This window comes from Accipiter gentilis, chromosome 29 (assembly GCF_929443795.1).
Source record: "Accipiter gentilis chromosome 29, bAccGen1.1, whole genome shotgun sequence".
Lineage (NCBI taxonomy): Eukaryota > Metazoa > Chordata > Aves > Accipitriformes > Accipitridae > Astur > Astur gentilis.
The window spans coordinates 2862352-2876835 of record NC_064908.1 but is presented as its reverse complement, the minus strand read 5'-3'; the positions used below and the strand labels follow the sequence as shown (position 1 = coordinate 2876835).

Below are 14484 nucleotides of genomic sequence, written 5' to 3'. Positions count from 1 at the left end.
TCCCCCGCCGCCGGCCTCCCCCGCGACCCTCGGCGGGGGGCTCGGAACCGCGGTGGTGGTGGTGGGGGTCCCCCCCTACCCACCCCCTGCGCCCCCCAACCCTACCTCGACGGCGGCCGGGGCTCAGCCCGGCCCCCGGTGCGGCACTCGCGCCTCCGCCGCCGTTTAAATGGGCAGGTTCAGGCCCGGCAGGGAGCATGCGCTGCCGCGGGCGGAGCGGGGCCGCCGGGGGCGGGGGGGGGGCTCCGCCGGACCGGGTTGGGCTCCCCCCCCCCCCTTCACCAAACCCTCCGCCGCCTCCTTCAGCCGGCGCGGAGAGGAGCCCCCCCGGCCGCGGAGCGACCGGTCGCCCGTGGGCGCAGCGAGTCCCGCTGCCGTCAGCCTCGTGGGTTAGACACGGAGCGGGGACGAGTCGTTCCACGCAAATAATTTGCGTTTTAGAAAAGCCCTGCTGCTTTGGTTTTTTATTATTATTTTTTTTTCCCCCCTTTCTTTCCTCCTTTCTGCTCGAGAGTTACCCGCGGTATGAATAGTTTCTTGGTTTGTTTGGTTTTACTAATCTATTCATTACTTGTAATTGCTTGGATTGTATGCAAATGGATTCCATGCTATGGGAAGCTTGTGACCTGGCCCCTGGACATTATTCATGGTAGATGACTGCTTAAAAATCACATGGCGTGTGTGCGTGTGTGTGAGGGAGAGAGACAGACAGAAGATAGATGCTGGTACAGAGAGATCTAGACAGCGTATCGGTATCTAACTGGTCTAACCATAGCTGGACAGAACCATGAGTTGAGGAAAAATGAGCGCTCTTATTCATACGTACACCCCTTGAGCTGAGAACCCTTAGAAAGAACAGCTTTCCTTAAACATCTGCATCAACAACTATCTTTTTTTGTGTGTGAGCACTCGCAAACAGAGGATAGGAAAAATGAGACAAGAATGCAGTTGACAAAAACAGCTGTTCTGAAATTAATGTTTGCAAATGCTTGGGCCAGTTCTTCAGCTGATAGGTCATCAAAAGACTTGTGCTAGTTCATGCTATTTAAAGATTTGGCCCTCTGTTTTGCAATGTATTCATCCAGCTCTACTAGTTGCAGAAGCATTATAAAGATTTAGTTATTTTTAATCTTCACAGGGTCCCTCCTTTGAGCAACTTTGTACCTCTCAAGGTCAAAAATCCCATTTCCATGTCACATTTCAGCTTGGATCAGCAGGATAGTCTTGTTTTCACTGTGAGCAGCTGTTCCCTCCCAAAGTTTGCTGAAAGGACTCACCCTACATGGAAAAAGCAGAGAAGCACCTGCATTTGTTGTCACTTGAACTAATGAGAACTCACTCACTGGGGTGGCTGACAAGGAGAAAGGACACTGCTGTTTCCTGCAAAAAGGTTTTTGGCACACCAGATACAGCTAGGAACTCACTAAAAAAAACAACAACAAAAACCACCCCCAAAAAAATCCACCCAAAACCCACTGAAGAGCTAGGCTATGACTTAAGTTGGTCAAGTGCCAGAGTCCAAATTTGGGTGGGGAGAACTGCCCCTGTTTTCTAGTCAGGGAAGCTCACAAGCAATTAAATAGCTGTTAGTGCTGGGTTTTTTTCTTTTTTTTTTTTCCCCCTCTTTTGCACTGGAGTGTATGACCCTCACTAGGTGGATTCCCAAATGCTGTGCCTACACTGAGCTCGAGGAGCTCAGCATTGTAGGGCTCAGTGCTTAGACTAGCAGCTTGAACTTGAGTTTCCTATCTTCTATTCCCGGCTCTGACTCACTGTGTGATCTTGGTTCAGGCACAAGCAGCCAGTTTTAAAAGAGAAATTGCAGGCTGTGGTGGTGGATACTCCTGGACTGTCACTAAGAGGAGGCTCTGCTTGTTTCACTGAACGCCACAGTGTGCTGGCACTGTTTCAAGAGGCCAAGAGTTCTGCGAAGCTTTGCGAGTCAGAGAGCAAAACAGCAGCTCCGCGTATCATCTATACTAACAACAGGAGACAGGGCAAGTCATAGAAAGTCTGGCTTGTTCCTCTCAAAAGTCATGAGATAGATTAACGTTTACAGTTCCATACCAGTACAAAAGCCCAATACCTCCTGGAGACGGACAGGGTTTGTTCAGAAGTGGTGGTCCAGACCAGAGGCAGGGGAACTTAACATTGTTAGCAGGCAGATCACATTTTCTAGATTTACCAGACAGAAAGTGGGTTTAACTATGGCTAACAGAGCAGATCAGGACAACCGATAACTCTGCTACTTCAAATACTAGTTCATTCATGCTTCACTTCAATTCCTAGCACATAGGACCAATCCCCTTCAATTAAGGCACTATAGAAGTTAGGTGCTACTCAAATATTTCAGCCTTCCCACCTCTCATCTCATTTTCCCTTTAATAAAGTAGTGATAACAATACTTATGCACTCTGACAAGCACTTGGCAACCTGTTGATAAAGGCTCCAGTTGGTGCGATGTATGTTTATTGCAATAATCTCTTCAAATTCCAGCCAGAGACTCTGCCCCTCCATGGAAAGCATTTGTGGGTTCTAGCCACAGGTAAACACAGCTCTAGTTCGTCCCTCTTCAGCAAGGCATTTTCACATTTAGCTTAAAGCACACCTTCATCTCACCTGGCTTCTGCTGTCCAGGACTAGCTCCATCCTGTATTAGTTCCTGGTACAAGGAGCGCAAAGGGAAGCCCGAGCTCTTCTACTTGATCTTTCTTTGCACAACTTTTGCCCCTTCCTCTCCACAATGCCACTGCTTTCATTTACTGCCTCCTGCTCATGACAGGTAAATTCTTTGGGACAAGGCCATGCCTTTTTCTAAGCTGACTGCAAGGTACTAGTCCTGCATAGATAAAGAAGAAAACAAAAAATTAACAAACATTACTCCCCTCTGGAGGCATAAGCACTGGAAACTACAGAGAGAGACATACAGAAGAGAGACTAAGGTGGCAGCACACCAGGGACACCACTTGCGTGGCTGCGAGCAAGCACAAATTTGAGTTTCAGAGTCCTGAACACAGCAGGAACAGCTGCAAGGGCAGCTTTTCCCCTGCACTCCCTCTCACCAGTTCACGCACCTATGCAGTGTTTGAGTGCCAATTTCCCAAACACTGATGCTTGCCTACAGGGCCTCAGCTAGGGCCTTCTGCAGTCATTTTATAAACATTACTAGAGGAAAAGGAGGCACGTGTCATCATGAGAAGTAAAATACAGCCACGCAGTGGTGGAACTTCCACTCCTCCCTGCTCAGGTCCTCCTTCCTTCCACTACAGCTTTACAGATCTCCCATCTGCCAGACGACAGCTCCCCACAGCTGAGTAGGACCAAAAGGCTAGGCATTTCCTGAGCCTTCTTACGTGCTCCTCTAACTCATCCACCAACCAGCCAAGGATTTCAGAGCACGTTATAGATTGTCCTGTTGCTGGGCTCCACGCTGACAGCTCCTGAGGATCCCACACCTAGTTCCCAGAAGCACTTTGGCAAGGGCCCAGTAGGATCTTTTGTGGGATCAGCAACTCTGAAAATTTAGACCACATACTTTGGTATCTGAACATGGCAATAAGAGCCTGACATTGTGTACACTACTGGTTTCAGTAGATCCAGTCCTTGGCTTATAAATGGACCTAATCATTTTGCTGAAGCAGGACTAGAAGGTTCAGAACATTACAGGATTGAGCCATCGTGGGAATCTGCAAACTAGATTAATTTATCAAAAGGGGAAATAACAGAGTCAACTGCCATCTCAGCTGGTCATGCCTGATTAGATCATAGCACAGATTTGCCCTGGTCTTATCTAAATCTCATGTACCCGGCCAAGTGGAGCTCACGGTATCTGCTAGAATATTGACAGGGGTTAGGCACCATCACATGTGGCAAATAAAACAAGGAGCCAGAGAGCAGGAGAGCATCTCGGCTTTACCCTGGGCACAGGATACGCTGTGACAGCTCAGACTCTTCTGCCGCAGCTACACGGAGAGAATACACAATCCTGGTCTTCTCTACAGATCTTAATCTTGCTGCACAGAGGGATTTCATGGATGCTCTGATTTAGTCTGGAAGCCCCAACAGTCCCAGATTGGCCAAAGGTAGCTTTAAGCCCATTTTGTGCTTAATTACAGAAAACGCGAGTCCTGAACTTGATTGCAGACTGCTGACTCACAACGCAAACCTTTTGCTCTCTGTAAGCCGAGAAAATAAACCCATCCTCGGCACCCCACCCAGGGAGGTTAGGAGTAACTATTTACAGAGCACTCAGATACCAAGGTGGAAAAGTGTTAGCGAAATGCAAAGTAGAAACATACTTTGGTGGTGCTTGGGGCTGTTGCCTCCAGAATAAAGGTGGGAATTCATGCTGGACACTGAGGGCTTTTAGAAGGATCTTTCCTGACAAGCTGACAGCCCCAGACCTCTCGTGCCAGTCGGGAGTGATGCTGCCAGAAAATGGACTTTGTATAATAGCGTCTAATGCACCTTTAAAGAGAAAAAGCCACTAGAACAAACAAAAGCAGCACTCAGCTGCACAGGCTGTTTATACTTGAGGTAGCCAGAGCAGGCGGCTGCACTTCAGGGCTTATCTTCGCTCTTTTTCTAAACAGGAAATATATTTTTGTCTCGAGCATTTCAGGAGAAGCCACCAGGCTATAACTTTCAGAACGTGGGCTACCAAAAATGAGCATTTCAACTCCCTCACGAGACCTGAGATATGGTGGGTGGGTACCCAGAAGAGCAGGGGTATCGCCTGTAACCTCAATGACAGGAACTTCGCAGGGCCAGCTCTGCTGTGCGCCATGGGTCCCCCAACACATCAGCTGTAGGAAAATCAAGGGATGTAAGTGGGGCTACCAGATCAGCTCTTGTGCATGCAAAAACTGCTACAGTCAGCATAATTGAGGAGGGAGAATTTTGGGCAGGGAAACTACAGAAATTGCATTTTCCATGGCAGTAGGAGTTCCTTGGTAGAGGCATTACCTCTGGCTGGAGCAGTGCCTGGCTGGAAGGTGCCCGTTCCTGAAGACTGAAGAGAGCAGCACACGTTCTTTCTTCCTCTCTAACAGCAAACTGAAGCTGCAACATCCCACAGGTTTACCATCTCCTTGCTTAGCGTCATCATCCCCAACTACTGGTTCAAGCAGCTGGTTTTCTCTGTGTAAGACTGCAGGGAGGACACTGTATCCGCACTGTACTGGTTTTGCACAATTTTTAGCTCCCCCAGTTTTGCCGTAAGTTTTACGATATTTAGTCTCAAAGCACATGGAGTCATGGATTCAGTGAGGTGGGTTTATTGCTGGTTTGTTTTTTTTTTTCTTTCTTTTTTAAAAAGATCCATTTCCACATCTTTTGATTGTGGAGAAAGGCTTTGGCCATACACTGCCAAAACCAGAAGGCAATTTATTTTCTTTTTAATTGGGAGTCTCAAGACTTAAAAAAATCTCATGATTTTGGGGATTCTGCAATGCCTGTCTCATATTGGAAGGGCTGGATTTGGTTAGGGAGATTTTCTTGTTTGGTAGGGAGATGGGGTCACTCTGTACTACTTACTGGATTCCAAGGCCTTTGCAGCCAAGCAAACAAACTTGCTCCCTCGTCAAAATTCTTATTGATACTGGAACAGCTCCCACTGTTTGCCGCTTAGCGTCAACGTTACTGTCCCTGCAGGCGATGCAGAAAGAAGGAAGCTGTCCGTGAAACTGTGTGTGTACAAGTGTTGCTAAACTGGGTTTGAAATCCAGGCATATCTGCTATATTTACAGAGTGCAGGACAAACATTTTAGCATTGCCCCTGCTGTTCCCTGGTCTGCATTCTTAACCTCTGCCTCTTCTAGCCAACCTCCTTTCCCCATACACAGCATCACGTGCTCAGTTGCCTTCCCTGCCTTTCAGGATGTAGCCAGAGTTTTAAACTGTGCCACCCACCAAGCAAGCTCTGGTTGCCCCTTGCCCTGCCAGGAGGACGCTGCAGAACCTGCCAGCGAGGGACGTCCTTGCTATGAATGTACAAGGAGAAACAGCCGAGCACAACAGCAGCACAAAATCCAAACAGCTTCACTAAGGGGAAGTTAGAGAGGAACTGAACAACAGCTCTGCTGAATCCTCTTCCTCCCGCTGTTGCTTTGCCTTTTTTTTTTTTCTTTTTCTTTTTTTTTCTGTCACCTCCGGTGTGCAGGTAAGCCCAAATTTCCTCTGTGTAAAAAGGAAAGCACAGCTCTGTTTCGGTCCCCTGCCTGGCAGCAGCCACAGGCTTCAGCTCTCTGAACATCTGGCTACTGTGAACCTTAATCCTTAGCATTGCACTGCCGTGCCCCCCACACCTGGCCTCTGGCCACAGCGAGTCTTTAACACTCTGCACCCCAAGGACAGCCAGGCACCACTTAGGAAGGCCACTGTAAAGACAAGGAACCCTTTGCACCACCTTATTCTACGACCTACAGTGCATCTCTGATACCACCCTGCCTCTCCTCCCCTGATACACCCCTCCTCACCCACCTCAGTCCTACAAAGGAGGCAGGGAAGAATTTCCCAGCCAGTACCTTCAGCAACAGCCCAAGTAGATGCCAGGTTAGGAGGGGTTCCACTGTCCTCTGATGTAGCTCAAGCCTTCCTCACTAGAGTAATAGAGAATTGCTTGCATCCTGCCCACTTCCCACTCTTACCCCAGGGGGGTAAATTTTATTTCACTGCAGCCCAGAGTCACATTGCCACGGGGCAAAGCAGACAACTCTGGTGTCAGTTTACGATTTCCAGCTCACAGGATAAGATTTGAGGGTTTTCCTTGTGAAATAGCCTATTTTGATTCAAATCTGCTTAGAGAAAGCTGCCTATGGATTGAGCACATTCCACCCTGCATGTTTGGTACCTGCAACTTAAAGCTACTCTCTGCCTTGCCGCCCTTTAGTTCTGCTAAGCTAGAGACAAAGCAATGGATTTCTTTCTGGTTTGGGTGCCAAGGAAACTGTCAGCTCCCATTCAGTCTCCACGCCGTTCCCTGCAACACATTTGCTCAGCCACTTGCAAATGATGCACCCCATGAGCCATCCAGTCAATTTCCCAGGACAGCTTCAGCAATGACTGCTGGCCATGGGACCCTGGGACATTTCGTAGGTAACAGATGAAACCAGGGGCCCTGGTATGCAAGAGGCTGATGACCTTGACTGAACAATAACTTACTAATGCAAGTCCCTCTTGAACAAGGACAACTGGATGAAAAAGCAGGTCTTGCTGTTTGTTCCAGTTGGGGGCCATCTCATTTCTTTAAAGAAATTCTACTTATTTGCAAAGGGACATAAAAAGTTCCAGTTCCTTGAATAAAGCAGGGCCTAAACAATGAGAAATGCCTTCTTTGATTATAAATCCAAACCCTTTCTCCAGGCAGTACCTAATGCCACAGCACTCAGCTCACACTGGAAGTGTCCCAAGACTCGTTCTTGACAGTGCCCTTGGCTTTTCTGCCCCACTCAAATTTTTTTCTTCCCATCCCTGCTTCTCTTACATAGCCACAACTCCTCCACTCGATGTCCTTAGCTTCTGCATCAGGAAGCCCTGCTGCTTGCATGACACTTCTCAGCTTTGCCAGAGAGTTCTGCGCAGAACTTGGAGTCAATTCTTTCAGAGTAATTCTTTGGCTCCATCACAAGCTCTCACGCTCCTGCAGATGTCCTAACAGAAAACAAAAAGGCAGTTCTAGGCCTAGATCTTGACTTCTGAGGAGGAGATAGGACAGATGGGAGTAAAACCTGATACAAACCTGAACCGTCACAAACTCATTCACTAGCTTTCAGCCTGCCATACTGAACAAGGCCTGAGCTCCCAGTCTGAAGGAGCTGTAGGAAATTATGTATGTCTAAATATACATTTTACAGCCTAAACTGAGATCAAACTCCATCCATGAGGTGAAGAACTATGCTTTGTTGTGGATACTGTGGTATTTGCTCTAGCAGCTCAGCTGTTAAGAGCAGTAATAAAGAAGGCAGAGAACTGCCACAATTCATCATTATTGGATGAAACAGGAAACTTGAAACAGAAAACAACTATAAAAGTATTTACAGAAACCATTCCAGCCATATTTGCTCAAAAAGAAATTTGTCAAACCTGTTGATCGAGAAAAATAATCTATGAAACCTTACAAGATTAAAATTTCCCTTTTCTTGACTATTTTATTATACAGTTGATGGGCAGATATTTGCTTCAGGTAAACAACATGCACCCTGTTTATAGCAGACAGTGCAAATAGTTCCCAGCATGTTTATTCTGAAATACTTGTACTGTACAGAGAGGAAGTGACTGCAGAAGAAAGACACCCAAGCTACGCTCCTTTCCAAAGCACTGGCTGGAAGCAGCTGTTAGATAAGCTGCATCTTTGCTGGATGATGAATCCTGCCTTAGAGGAACCGAGATAGTAGAGATGAAAAAGAATGAGGCTATACACCTGTCTGCAAAGAAACGTGAAGAATCCTGTCGGATTGAGAGAACCTTGATTCTATTTCATTAATTTAAAAAAAAAAGGAATCACCAAAAGAATAATAAGAGAGTTTTCCATTCAAATGTCACAATGACAGAACAGGGCAAACACGGCTATCTTATTAGCCTACCATCATCCCAGGTTTCTGTGTCTTCACAGGTCTTGCCCTTCTCTCCCTTTAATCTCTCTAAAAGCTATTTTTCTTTCTGTGTCACACTTCTCTAGAATTTTTACTGCTATTTGCAGCACCAGGAGTCAGGAAGGAGGTATTCGAGAACCAGCCAAGGCATCAGCTCCTTTGCTTCTGCTATTCCCAAACAAAATAAAAAGTATTAATAGTGAGCATGCATTGATAACTTTGTTGATTAATTCACCTCCTAATCAGCCTCACTACCTTAAATCCTAGGGATGACTTTGACCTGAATGTTAAAAATTGTTCCACGATGAACCGTACCAGATATTACTATTGACAATTCTGTGTCACTCCCAGCCATAGCAGCTCAGGAGACTTACTAAGGGGTCACTGGCATTCAACAAATCACTTGTTTAACAAAGGAAGAATGGAAGAATTGCCTGGGGTCAAGACACACAAATATCATTGGAGACTTTCCCCAGCAGTGGTCCTAGACCGAGTCTCCCCTTTTTCCATATGGTAGAGTGAGTGCTCAAATTTGATGTAATGAGCACTGTCAGAATGGGATCAACCACAGAGGACAATCTGTTACCCTCCCTTATTCCCTTTTTCTAAGGGGCCAAGAAACCTCTTCTGGAGAGGATTTAGCTGCCACTTGCCTTCATTTTTATAGGGAAATTTTTCTCTTGCAGAAGGCTAAACATGAGAGCTAGAAAAGGTCAGAAAGCCTTGCCACCAGAATTAACACAGGACCGCTCGTTACCATGCCTCCTCTACAGCAGTACAGCTCAAAAGTCACCAACTGATAGGCCATGGCCACTTCTCAGTAAAATTCAGAAGGAACATCTTCAAGTGCTCCAGCTGCGTACAGACAAGACACATGCTGAGAGGTGCACATGATTCAGACAGCATCCGAGTCAGCCTCATGAGGACAAGCCTCCTTGAGGTTCTTTCTCCTTTTCCTGACTTCTGTACAGCATTTCTCAACTGTTCCACCACATGACCCCCAGTTAAAGAGGGCAGCTTCCCTCTCACTCAGCTGTAGCAAAAGGGCAGGGCTACAGGGAGCCGATATCAAGTCTATTCCTCAGTTAGATGGAAAAGATTCCCAAGAATATAAATAATTTGTCTCAACTGGCCCCCCCCCCCCCCCGCCTTTTTTTTTTTGTTCATGGTAACTTCAGGTATATTCCAATGAGGAATGTGCTGTAACTAGCAGCAGGTTGAGTCCAAGTTTATTATCAAGGCTCACTACACACCAGGACAAACTTTGTCTACACTAACAAGTTTTTAACCTGCTATGCAAGCATAGCCCCTTAGAGCAGATGCAACACGTGCCTAGAGATGGCATTTCTCACCCCTTCCTTGCTGTAGGTCCACGTACTTCAGAGAAAAGCCTAGAGATCAAAGTAAGTTATGAGAAATATTGCAGTATCAGTGAGGAAAAGGCTTTTTTAAAAAGTATGTTATGCCAACACCTATTCTGCCAACGCTGCCAGATAGACCAGGTTTATGTTTAAAGCTTAGTTATTTGTTTTGGTGTCAGCAACGCCTTCAAGCATTTAAAGTCTTGGGAATTTTTGTTTATTTTAATTAGTACAGTGTTCTACCATCAGATCAGAGAACTGGTCTCTTCCTTGTTGGGTTTGAACTAAAATGACTGAATGTGCAAAGAATAATTCCCTACAGCCTACTTCCCACGCTGCACTCATCAGGCACATTGGTCTCAGTTGCTCTCTTTCCAGCCATATGGAGTACTGCTTCAGGGCCATCTACATAAAGTTGTACCTGGGGAAGAATACTAAGAGGCAGAGCTATCCTTCAGCCAGTCAGATTTGCCAGGGGTCAAGGGAGCTGGTTTCTCCTCCCCAAACTGTCTTAGGGTCCAAGCTGTAACATGGCTTGGGCCTGTCTTAAAGGAGAGAGACTTCACAGTTTCTGTCCTCACCTACACTCAGCACAGCCGTCCAGCAAAGACCTGGCCAGTGGAAGGCAGAATCCATGAATTTAAAGCAGACCAAAGATGTATTTCTGGAAAGAAACAATTATCCAACAAGCTCACCTTAGAGCTGAGCCAAGATAGCAATATTTAGCACTCATATAACAACTTGCTTTTTCAAAGTGATCTATTCACGTTAAGAATATTTATGTTTGCATTTAACTAACTTGGGAAAGTGAAATATAAGAGGTAACACAAGTTGTTAAACTCCGCAACTTGGTCTCTTACACTTAAAAGCTCTTGGTGGTATGGGGAGAAGATGCAAGAGTGAGAACAAGGACTTACTCCCAAGGGTATTTTCTTTTTCCTTTTGGCAGCCCTGCTCAGCAAAAGAAGGAAGTGGGAAAAATGTTTTAAAAGTCACTTAAGTGGTATTATGCATTTAAAGGTACAAAAACAGTTTAATGTGAATGACACTGAAAGAACTTGAGTCACTTCCAATACAAGACCTAGTTTGCCTTTGAGAAATGTATCACCTATTAAGTTTAAAACTAATATACTGAACTGTTTCTGGGAACAGAAAGGACCATTTCAAATGCAGTATCATAATCAGCAATGAAGTAAAATTAAAAAAAAAGAGAGTTTAGGGAAAAAGAAATGATGTCTCCATATAATAAGTAGGATTATACTCAAACTATTCCTTCCCTTCATTCATTTCTGAGGAAGTGAAGCAGAAACAGAGTGTGCGCATTAGGAGAGAATACAATAATATCCTCTTTATAAAACAGTCAGAAGACCATTTAGGGAAAAAAAAAAGAAAAAATATCCAAGCAGAAAGAGATTTTTTTAAAAAAATCAATACTAACTGCATCTCACAAGAAAATTAGGACAGAAGTTCTCAGACATAAAACACTCCAATTAATCAAAAATGTTTGTAATGAACAAAGCCAACAGACTCCACTGTTAGGGAAAGCCACTAATTGATAATGCTAACCAAGACCTCCTAACAAGGCCAACTACTTAGTTAGAAATGCTTAAGGAAAAAAGAGAATGTGACAACAGGAAATTTATTGCTGCTGGAACTGCTATCTTATCTACTCAAAACACAAATGTTATTCAACCTGAAAGACAAGAGATTATTCAAAATACCAGTCTCTCTTCAAACTACAGAATTTGCAAGCAAATATAAAGCAAACCCTTGAATATAAAACAAAACTTATAATTTTGAAGGGTAAATGAAATATTATTGAAGAGAGACTAGGAAATGGCTTTGACTTTGTTAAAGATTGTTTTCATTTGTTGTCCATCAAAAAACATGCCCATGCAGGAGACCAAACTGCAATCAGGGTTTAAGGCCAAGGGCTGAATTTGTCCTAGAGACTTTAATTCAGCACTGACTTTAAAAAGGAGCTATCCCTCACTGGTCTTTTTCATTCATGGGGGGAGACTGCATTCCGATGCTTGCCCACAGTGGGATAACAGCACTTGAACTTGACCTATATCTATGGAAAGAGGAAAAAAAACCCAAAACACACAAAACCATTTCCTGGTCTACATAAAACTCTAAAGCTGGAGATATGTGTTAGCCCAGGATGTGGTTATGAACAAACAAGCAGCACTCCCAGATCAAATTCAAGTCTAACATATCACACGTTACAGACATCTGGGGCTTTTCAATCAATGCACAATGAACAGACACCTTTCAGAGCTCTACGTTCTCCTTACCCTGCACCCCCAGATTAGACTTTGTACCAGCTCCACAGGAATTTAGGTTATTAGTGATATCTTTCCATACTTGATTTATCATATTATATGGTACAGAGACCCCAAATACCAGTGAAAGAAGTAAAAAACCTCAAACCATTCACTTTGTGGTTTGCTACATCAAAAAGTACATCTAAAAATACTCTTTTAAAGTACAGGGAATTTGCTGGGAAATCTCTCAATTTCCACAATTTTTCCATGTTTCCTTCAACACGCAAGATGGGCAAGAACAGAACAGCAGCTATTTACATCAACTTCGTCCCATTTACTTGCTCTTTCAAGGCCACCTATAGGGCAAAACCAAGCCGTATGGCAGAAAACAGATCTAATCTCAAATTCCACCTTTTGACTTTATTTTCATCCTATAACCAAATACTACCAAAAGAAACACAAACAGGATATTCCTGAGGCAAAATTCTGTTAGATTAAAACTTGACAGCTAGTATTCTTTGCAAAAGGAATCTTATCCCCCTGGTTTGGTTGTGCTTGCTGTGTGTCCACTTCTCTGATGTACATCCATTCTATGTGAAAACAAATAATTTGTTTCTGGTATTAATTCCCTGTAAATACTACTATAAAGCCAATAGGAACTTTTTAAACTTATGCTGGCACAGCATCTGCCTACAGGACCGAGCAGTCAGTAAATACACTGGGTTCAAAAGAGCAATACTGAGGAGAAAAGCAGCCAAAGGCTGCATATACTAATAGGATGGTCAAAGAGTAGTGGCAGTGGGGAAGAAGAGTAACTCTTTTTCAAGAGTTCACAGATCCTTAGTATTGCACCACATCTTAAAGTAGTGTTTACCTCTGGGGACAGAAGAAGTGCCACACCTGCTAACTACTAATTAATCCTAAAACTGAAGTAGCATAGCAGTACCTGAAGGTAACCCTACAGCTGCTCCAGATAAAGAATCCATGTTAAGACTGCAGCATATAACTGCAGATGCCATAGCAGTGAGGTAGAAATACCTGTCAAGGTTAATTGGCTGGTACATTTAAGAAGAGAAGAATGCCATAAGCTGCATTATTAAACCATTCCGTTCCAGAAACCTGGAGCATCACTGTCAACAGCAGTATCCAACACCAAACACACCTATGTTACATAATCTCATTTTACTACACTATGGAATAAAATAGAACAGGTAGAGAAGCAGAACCTGCAGCCAGGCACCAGCTTATGGCTGTCAGTAAGCGTACAGGACTTTGTGTTGGGCAACAGAGACGGCATTTCACAAAGTACCCCAAACAACCTCTGAAAACAAATACATTAACCAGCCTATGCTGCAACTGGGGACAACGGCAACCCAGTCTCCTGTCCAATTCTCTCAAGCCCCAAACGTCTCGGAGACCACCGTTTCATTACGGTCGAGCGTGCTGCTGAACTGGGGCAAGTACAAGACACGCCAAAATTACTTGCTCAATAAGGTCACGAGTGTAAGTGTTTTGCCACGTGGAACCCTTAGGAAAACTAGGTCCCTTAGGATCCCAAAAAGCAGCTTCATCCTAAACCCCATTGGAAACAAACCACTTCCAGCTCTCCGTCCTGCAGAACCCCAACTTCAGTTTTTAAACCCCAGGGGCGCGCACGCCGCAGCAAAACACAAACCTAACTACGAGATCCACGACTTATCGCGCCGGTGACGACAACACACACCCCCGACCTACACCCGTTCAGCTCAGCCTTTAACGCTGGGGCGGGGAGGGGGGGGGGGAGCGCTCTCCGCCCCCGGGCCGGGGCGTGGCCGGGGCGTGGCCGCCGCACCCCCATCGGGCTGGCGAAGGGAGCGGCGCGCCCCCTGCTGGCGCAGCGCGGAACCAGGCGCCGGCCCGCGGGAAGAGACGGCGGAGGAACGGAGAAAGGAGCGAGCGGTTGGAGGGCTGCCGCCCGGCTTGCCGTCGTCCAGCATGGGAACCAAGATTCTGCAAGAAATCAGACGAAATCTGCTACGACGGATTTCTTAAAAGCACCAACTCGCTGTGCGCCATAACCTCCGGCGCAGGGAAAGGGACCCGCGCCCGGGTCACGTCAGCTGCAGTTGAAATGATTTAGGGCACGTTCCCGATCAACACCTTAGTCCTCTTTCGTACGACACCCGCAAAGAACAGGCTGTGTATTTACTGTCATTGCTGGGACATACATGGCAAAAGAGAAAGGCTAGCGATTGCTGAGGGATAGCAAAAAGGCCCGACACATAA

The 14484-nt window shown here is 45.4% G+C and overlaps 1 protein-coding gene across 1 annotated transcript in view; it reads right to left on the bottom strand.

Annotated features, from left to right (window-relative positions):
• SLC45A3 (solute carrier family 45 member 3) overlaps positions 1 to 158 on the bottom strand; it is a 31603-nt gene extending 31445 nt beyond the window's left edge. The window contains exon 1 of the mRNA XM_049832243.1: positions 106 to 158. The gene's annotated coding sequence lies outside the window, so the exon portion shown is untranslated. The remainder of the gene's footprint in view (positions 1 to 105) is intronic.
• Between the last annotated feature and the right edge of the window lie 14326 nt (positions 159 to 14484).